Genomic DNA, 9,606 nt, shown 5'->3' with positions numbered 1-9,606 from the left:
TGTACCACATTCCTGCTCTTTGAGAACATGGCTGATTTTAACTCAGGAATTCCAGCATCCAGCTTAAACAGTCTTCCTTCTTTCTTGCCTTTAGCAATCACTCTACATCCATGTTTAAAATCTTCAACGAAGCATCCATGCTCATTGAAGCGAACCTGTAATCCCTGTTCCACCATTTGACCAACTGAGGCCAAGCTTTTAGTGATCGAAGGTACATACAGCACATCTGACATAGACTTTGTCTGACCATTATGCATGACCAATGGTACACTTCCAACATGTGTAATGACATGCTGGGTATCATCACCTGTTTCCACATAGCCCTTCACATCCATGGGCTTCATGTGCTCAAACCATTCACCATGGCATGTCATATGATTTGATGCTCCTGAGTCCATGTACCATGTATCATCATTCTCAGCATTTGTCGTCATAGAACCCACAACATGCTTCATGGCAAACAAATGATTTGCAGTTCCATCATTGCTACTTGATGCATAGTTGCCACCATGTTGTGCATAGTTTCCACCATAATGACCACCACGTTGTGCTCTTCCCCCTCTCAAATCATTCTGTTTGCGAAAGCAATCTCTCGCCATATGACCATATTTGCCACAATAATGGCATTCCACATCTTGCATAGAATTTTGTTGGCCTTGCCAACGTCCTCTTCCACGGGGGGTACCTCTGCCTCTTTGTGGTGCATATCCACGACCACCACGAGCACCATATGAAGGCTGAAAATTTTGCTGTGAAGGCCTATCCTGCCATCCACGACCATTACCACCACGTCCACGTGATGCAAATCTCCCCCTGCCTCTAAAACCTCTCTGCGAGTAAAATGCCTGATTTCTGCCATCATCATGGCTAGTAGATGCATCCAAAAATGAATCACTGAGCTTGATTTCCTCAACCAATAAGAGTGAAACCAACTCATCGAAGTCGGGTAGACCTGTACTCCTCACGGAGATAGATGTATCAAAGGATTTGTATTCCTTGCCAAGACCACGCAAGGTAATATCCACCAAATCATCATCAGGCATGGGGGCATTTATTGTGGCCAATGCATCTGCAAACTTCTTGATTTCTTGCACATAATCATGTATGCTCCTTTTATTCCTTTTCACATTGTGTATCTGCTGTCGCAATTGAGACTTGCGAGCACTCGTATCTGTATCAAACATCTTAACCAAAGTATCCCATGCATCTTTGGGATTCTCAGCATCCTGAATGTGTATGAGCATAGCATCAGAAATGCATATAGACAAATAATGCAGCACTTTGAATGCTCTCTCTGACCACTGCTTATGAGCAATAAGCTGCTGCTGTGTAGGTTGCCGAGGTAGCTCAGGCTCTGGCTCAGCACCTGTAATGAGATTCCAAAATCCTTTCCCTTTCAAGAAACTCTTTATCCTGTACTTCCATGCCTGGAAGTTCTTCCTATCCAGCTTTTCACCAACAATCTGAACTGGATTGTCCGACATGTTCGCTCAATGCATACACCTTCCGCACACTTCAAATCTGTAAGTGAGCCTTCCTCAGCTCAACCACACTCCAATGAATGTTGCAGATACTCCAAGATAGCCAACAAACTCCAAATTTGATGTAGAAAATCAACCTGTAATCATCTGAGATGAACTGACTCACGCAGTGCGGAATACCCTGTATTGACACGCCTTCCAAGGCTCCAAATCGCAATGTAATGGTGCAATCAAGTCTAGGCAACTTGCATTGACACCTAATGAACCTCAATGTTGAGTATCAACTCCATTTGACATGTATAATTATCAATTTTTGAAAACCCCTTTCTCTGTTTTTGGAAAAACCAGAAAAACCAGAAAAACCAGTAATGATTTGGCTCTAATTCCTTCAATATTTCACCAAATTGAGCAACCAGGCATTCATTGGCTTAGCAATAGTGTCCATCAACTCCATGTAAGAGGAATTTGTCCAATTGTAAAACACCAAAGATTAATTGCTCGATTAAAATGCTCTGTTTCTCTGCAACCAGTGGACAGCCTGTTTTAATCAGCTCATTCCCAGCTCAATTAAGCATCATTTGTCAAACAAATCATATAGCCCTCTTCTCCAAGATGTAAAGAATCCAATTGCTAAGAGAATTGTGGAAGATATCAAGCAACAAGTGAGTAATCGACCTCCTCGTGGTGAAAAAACCAGATTTCTGCTCTGTTTTCCCTGTATGGGCTGCGCCGCCTGCTATAGAGGTGTTTGGGAGTGTTTGAAGTGACAATTGAAGTTGTATTTGGGTGCCCAACACACTTGGGTATGTGTGCAACCCACCAATGCTTTGATTTTCACCAAAAATAGGCTCCAAATGCATCAATTTTTGACTTTCTTCTCTCTGTTTTGTGAGAGCTCAAAAAACCAGTAATTTCTCTCAATTAAATGCATGTAAATTGCTCCAAAATCACAGTAGGGCTTGCATAAGAGTTGCCAATACATCCCTCATTGTCAGATACATGTTTGCCTTGCCAGAATCACACATATTTTCACCATACATCAATGTTCCCAAGCTTTAATGGAAAGCTTCAAAAAACAGAATTTTGCCTTGCTTTGATTTGCTCTAAAATGCTTTGCTTTTGCCTGTTTCACCTGCAATCCGCTCAAGGATGTTTAGAAGACCTTACCCGGTAGGCCTAGCTTTCAGCTCTGATAGTATTTGGTGTGCTCCAAGCTTCACAGCTCCAATGGCAGCTTCACAGCTTCTGTAAGATTCCTCCCCCAGCCCCTTTTTGATGTCTAGTATCTTCCCCTGTAATCAATCCCTCTTCAGAAATATAAAGGCCTTGTTCTAACTGTTTTAGCCTAGAGAGAGAAAAATATGCTAGAGAGAGAATATTCAGATTATGAATATTTTTGGATAGAAAATTAACTCATCTTATTAAAATAAGTTCCCCTGAAATAGAAATTCAAAAAGAATTTTCCAATGTGCAATTGGAATTAATTGGGAATAAGTATAAAGAACCTTAGTCTAAGGGTCTAGATTTTCAGAAATTTTTAGATTATGGTCCAATTAAGGTTCCTATGGGCCAATAGCATCAATCCATGTGTAGGGAGGAGATAAATCCAAATTGTAAAAAGAAAATACCCAAAAATGAGTAAATGCTCACATGAGGTGAAGAGTTGAAAATGTACAAGGTTTATTAGTAAAAAACTATGAGCAATATTAAAATGATTCCATTATGACTCATATGTAAGGAAGGAGAGTTCTTTAAAGGAGGTGCACATTTCACATAAGATGAAGAGTTGAAAATGTACAAGGTTTATTAGTAAATAAACACATATGTAAGGAAGGGGAGTTCTTTAAAGGAGGTGCATATTTCACATAAGATGAAGAGTTGAAAATGTACAAGGTTTATTAGTAAAAAAACTATGACACATATGTAAGGAAGAGGAGTTCTTTAAAGGAGGTGCATATTTCACATAAGATGAAGAGTTGAAAATGTACAAGGTTTATTAGTAAAAAACTATGAGCAATAAAATTTTGACACATATGTAAGGAAGGGGAATTCTTTAAAGGAGGTGCATATTTCACATGCTTGAATGAGTTTTAAACTCAAAAATAATGTGATATTTTTATCTCTCATCTCTCTTGAACCAAACCAAATCAAAATGGAACCAAACCGAATCAAAAAGTAACCAAACTAGGTCCAAATCTAGTCCAAATTAAACCAAACTGACTTGAAAAATTCTAGAATCAGTTTGTTTGGTTAGGAGCTCAAATTTTCCTATAAATAGAAGCCTCCCCTTGTTGAAAAAAAAACATAGTGTCTTATGCTTTGTTACTCTACTCCACCTAAGCCAAATTAGATAGAGTCTTATGCTTGTTACTCTACTCCACCTAAGCCAAATTAGATAGAGTCTTATGCTTGTTACTCTACTCCACCTAAGCCAAAATATAGAGTGTCTTATGCATTGTTACTCTACTCTACCTAAGCCAAGAGTTGTGAATTCTTTAATAATTCACTAGTTTTGATACTTCTCTCTTTCTTCAATCCCTATTGGTGGCTCCATCAACATACTAAACCAATTGATTGGTTGGGGGCCTCTACCGTGAATAAAAAATCAAGCAAATCATAAGGTAAGTATATTGAATTTTGATCTTTTCTATAATTTCTCAATGATTCGCTCTTCTCAACCCCTCTCAAGCTTGAGAAGCTTAATTGGTATGGTTTTTTAAATGCTATTGAAGTTAATTGGTGAATAGTAGGGAAGAGTTACATAATTTAATAAATTCTATAGAAGTTAATTTCCATTTATGTTTAAATTCAAATGGTTTTTAGGTAATTTCTCTTTCTCTCTCTCAAGAAATGGTCATACTCATGACCCATTCTCAATCCAAATGAAGCTTTTCATAAAGCTTTTCCTTAATCCAAGATTAAGCTATGCTTGAGGCCAAATTAATGGTTTTTTTTGCTATGCTTTTAGTTTATGCACATTGATGATTCAATCCATTATGGATTGATGATCCAATTAGAGACCATTCTAATTGTTTTCTTAATGATTCAATTAGAGACCATTATGGATTGATGATCCAATTAGAGACCATTCTAATTATTTCTTTAATAATGAGCTTTATCCCTTAGAAAAAAATTGAGATTTATCAGTCATAGTAGCGGAGCTATGGCAAAATTTTTATAGAAATTACGCATAAAATAAATTCATTCAAAGCATAAAAAGAGGACTTCCTACCATATTCTAGGAACTATCATCCTAGATTAATTAAAAGAATTTTATTATGCATGGAGATGTGGATGTTGCATGTAGATGTAGATGTATGGATGTGAGTGTGAATGTGGAGGTAGATGTATGCATGGAGATGTGGATGTGTGCATGTAGAAGTAGATGTATAGATGAGGATGTAAATAGAGATGTGGATGTATGCATGTAGATGTAGATGTATAGATGTAGATGTGGATGTGGATGTGGGTGGATGCATGTAGATGTAGAAGTATAGGTGTAGGTGAGAATGGAGATGTGGATGTATACATGTAGATGTAGATGTATAGATGTAGATGTGAATAGAGATGTGGATGTATACATGTAGATGTAGATGTATAGATGTAGATGTGGATGTGGAGGTGGGTGGATGCATGAAGATGTAGATGTATAGATGTAGATGAGAATGGAGATGTGGAGGTATACGTAGATGTAGATGTATAGATGTAGATGTGAATGGAGATGTGGATGTATGCATGTAGATGTAGGTGTATAGACGTAGATGTGGATGTAGAGGTGGATGTATGCATGTAGATGTAGATGTATAGATGTGGATGTGAATGTGGAGTGGATGTATGCATGTAGATGTAGATGTATGGAAGTGAATGTGAATGTGGATGTGGATGTATGCATAGGGATGTAGATGTATGCATGTAGATATGAATGTACGCATATAGTTGTGGATGTATGGATGTGAATATATGATTGTGATGTGAGGGAATCTGAAGTGATGAGATGGAAATGAGGTGATGGGATGAGTATACATATAAATGGAATATGGAATAAGTAATGTAGATTGATGAGGGATAATGTGGAAAAATGAAAGTTAAAATAGAAATTGTGTTGTAAACTGTTTGTAAATACTGTTTGTAAATGCTGTTTGTAAATGATTGTTTTATGTCAAGAATGCTGGGGGGAGCATTTTGACCGTCTTGTGATTAAAGTCGTGATGGTAAAGTTGCAACTGCTGACGGGGAGTCAATGAAGGACGTCTCGCGTAGCAAGGTCGGCCGAGGTCTTGACCAGCCTCGGTGCGATTAAAATGGTGAGCTTCCGGTACGGTGGATGAGGGGCCAAGGAAGCGGCCTATGCGTGAAGCGCTAGGTTACCTGCGAAGGATCCTAGAGGGTGCTGACCATACGGTGCTCGGGCTCTGGGTTGCCTAGGATACCCACGCGTGCGTCGAGGAAGATATTGGAACAGAGTTGGAGTTGTTTTCTGAAATCGAGCATGGATCTGGTTGATTGACCTTGCTGGTCTTCAATGGATGAGTCCATGGCTCCTTATATGGATCTGTTGGTTGATCTTGCTGATCTTCAACGAGAGTCCATCTTGTTAAGTGATTATATTGCCAAGTATTATGGGCTAGGAACTATCGAAACGGCTCCTGAGCGTTCTAGTTGCCAATGATGCCATAGATACTCTGATGAAGGAATGATGGGAAATTAAGAATCAATTGGATAAATTGGAAGATGGTGATCAATGATACTATGGTTTTATTAAAGGATTGTTTTAAACTGGTTGAATCTGGTTGAAAAAGGCAATTTCATATTGGGTGTGTGAGTGGTGTGACTAGTTTTATTTTGCATGAACATCCGGCAAGGGGGCCTTGGAACTCTTTTCCTTGGTACCCGGGACAAAACCTAACCAAATTCTAATTGGATCCCATCACTACAGTGGTTGGGCGGTTGGCTAACCCATGGGATTGGATGGGGTTAGGCTGGACTGATGGATCCGTAAATCGAGACTCAAACTTTTGTTTTTACGATAGAAAAAAAAAATCTCGGACAGTAACTGTTCTATGGATAGGAATCAACGGCTGTGCCTCTTGAATGGGGAAAAAAGCGTTGATCCCAATGATCCAAGTGCAAGTTTCTTCCTTGAACTGACTAAGTATCTTATAGATGTAATTGGATCATCTCAATCAGAAATGATCTTGACTACGTTAGAGTAAAAAGTTATCCTGGTGGAATCGCCAGTGCTTCCGGTTAAGAAAGTTTTTCCGGTTTCGGTTTTGGAACAACCGACGGATTAGTCTCTTATCCGGATATCCGTGGGCGAGGCCCCGAGTGTGGGACCCCTGTCCCGCGTGAGAAGCGCTACTTCCGTTGCCAGTACCCGAATCCGTTGCTCGGTGGGAACAGGGATCTTACAGTTTGTATCAGAGCATTTGGTTAATAAAGATCAACTGAGAAGATAAATATATCAAAAATTTATCAAGAAACACAAAAAGGTTATAATTGTGTGAGATAATTCATACAATTTGATATTCAAACTGAAACTCGCAATTTGGTAATTGGGTCTTCAGATGGAAGTACCGCAATTATATAGAATCCCTGACTTGCTTGAGGCCATGATAGTATTTACCATATAATTCCAAGGGCCGTGACTACCCGTATATACCGAGAGTATACTGCAGCTCTTTACTGACAGTATATACGAGTAAATCTAAGACTTGAAATTATAAGCGTTAATGCTATCTAGATGATGATTTCGAATGTGATTGATATGATTTTTAATTCTGTTTGAGAATTGATGAATTGATTTGGATTCTGATTGAAAATGCTGATTGAAAATGCTGATTGAAAAATGTTGATTTTTAAAAATTAGTTGAAATATAATGAAACCACAATGAGGGGGAATGGGACGAATCCCTGTGATGATATTCATAACTAGAAAGATGATAACGAATTCAGCAAATCACTATGAGATTAGTGGGTTGTGCTGTCAGATTGCTGCTGTTAATACTTGACCGGTAGATCAAGTTAAGGGATGTCAAATTGAGAACTTGCTGGACTGAAATTTCCGTGGAGGAATGTTTCGAAGGAAACTTTTCGGTCTAATGGACCATTATCATGTTAAAGATATGATCTGAATGAATTGTTATTTAATAATGAGTTCTATATAAGGGATATTTATCCCAGTGTTCTGTTGGGTTGACCAGAATATAAGGAACCCCAGAATAAATTGGATCTTAAGAAAAAGAGTTGTCCTCTACTTGGCGAGATGAGGACATCTCGCATTTTTTTTAAGTGGAGTAGAATGTAAGATTCCTCCCCAGCCTTCGAGGTATACAGGAGTAAGAATCTCCCTTTCTGATCTTATAATTATTCCCTCTCTAAAATAAAAGAAAGTTTCTGTTTAAAAAAAGGAAGACCCTTTCCCTAGAATACTTCTCAGGAGTCCCACCTGTTTTAAGGATTTAGAACAATGAGTTCAGAAGTGAGAATCGGTGTTTTGGATACCAAGGTTTTGGCTTTCATTCGAGTACGGCCCAAAAGATGTTCTTTATCTCTTGGGGAGTATAAGAAGTTATCCCCCAGATATTGTGACCCTTATATCTGAATTCAATGAAAGTAGGTGACTTAGCCTACAAGCCTCTTTTATCTCCTCATCTCAAAATTCTTAATGCCTTCTATAGAAAAATGTGTCAAACGCAAATCATGGAAAGACGATAAAACTTCAGTGACAAGTTACCGTTGGCTTCTAGGTTACGCTAGCTCCTTCCTTTATATAAGTCGTAACCTTTAACTATCGCTCACAGTAATCTTACTCCCATCAATCTCCTTTCTTTCTTAATCTCCTTCATGGCTTGACAACAGGAATTAGTTTTATCCCTGATGATTTCTCACCTTCAAGACGCAAGAGAGTCTGTGAAGAAAGACTTTATAGAACAGTATGAGCGCTCACTTTTTCCTCACCTAGGAACTTCTGTAGCGCAGACCAAATGGCGGACCTATCAAAACATAACTAGGGTAACACCCTGGGGTCAGCAACACTTTCGTAACAATGTCCGCTTGGCCATGGTTATTGAAGCTTTGGGTTTGGGTCCCCGATACTACTGCGTCATGAGATCAAGGCATCTTGGGTTTTCTGAGCGGGTCTTCTTACTGGCGTGTTTTCTTCCTCATGAGAAGATATGCCTTTACCCCGTTTTTGGCTTGCCTCTCAGAGGTCCTTTTGTTAGATCACCTCATACCACTGAGATAGGTGCGGCAATAACCAGCAGAATCATTCCCATAGATGAGTTACCCTATACTTGTGCAGCTTGTGAGGACTGCTTTTGTGACCATATGATGGACGGGCTTATGGAAGTGTAAAGAGTTCTTCTATCTTTACTGTATAAGTTCCGTGAATGAATAAAGTTTAAATCTTGTTCTTATTTTGAATCTTGCTCTCTTTAAGACTTTTCTTGGTGGTTAATCTTGATTAAAATTTTTCTCTAAATCTCATATTCGTGCATCTTGTAAAATTATCCCAGTTTGCGAGATGAGGACATCTCGCATTTTTTAAGTGGGGTAGAATGTAAGATTCCTCCCCCAACCCCTTTTTGATGTCTAGTATCTTCCCCTGTAATCAATCCCTCTTCAGAAATATAAAGGCCTTGTTCTAACTGTTTTAGCCTAGAGAGAGAAAAATATGCTAGAGAGAGAATATTCAGATTATGAATATTTTTGGATAGAAAATTAACTCATCTTATTAAAATAAGTTCCCCTGAAATAGAAATTCAAAAAGAATTTTCCAATGTGCAATTGGAATTAATTGGGAATAAGTATAAAGAACCTTAGTCTAAGAGTCTAGATTTTCAGAAATTTTTAGATTATGGTCCAATTAAGGTTCCTATGGGCCAATAGCATCAATCCATGTGTAGGGAGGAGATAAATCCAAATTGTAAAAAGAAAATACCCAAAAATGAGTAAATGCTCACATGAGGTGAAGAGTTGAAAATGCACAAGGTTTATTAGTAAAAAACTATGAGCAATATTAAAATGATTCCATTATGACTCATATGTAAGGAAGGAGAGTTCTTTAAAGGAGGTGCACATTTCACATAAGATGAAGAGTTGAAAATGTACAAGGTTTATT

Source organism: Cibotium barometz, chromosome 65, assembly GCF_041138505.1.
Source record: "Cibotium barometz isolate CiBa-2024 chromosome 65, ASM4113850v1, whole genome shotgun sequence".
In the NCBI taxonomy this organism is placed as follows: domain Eukaryota; kingdom Viridiplantae; phylum Streptophyta; class Polypodiopsida; order Cyatheales; family Cibotiaceae; genus Cibotium; species Cibotium barometz.
The sequence above is the reverse complement of the archived record's forward strand: the minus strand, read 5'-3'. Positions refer to the sequence as shown.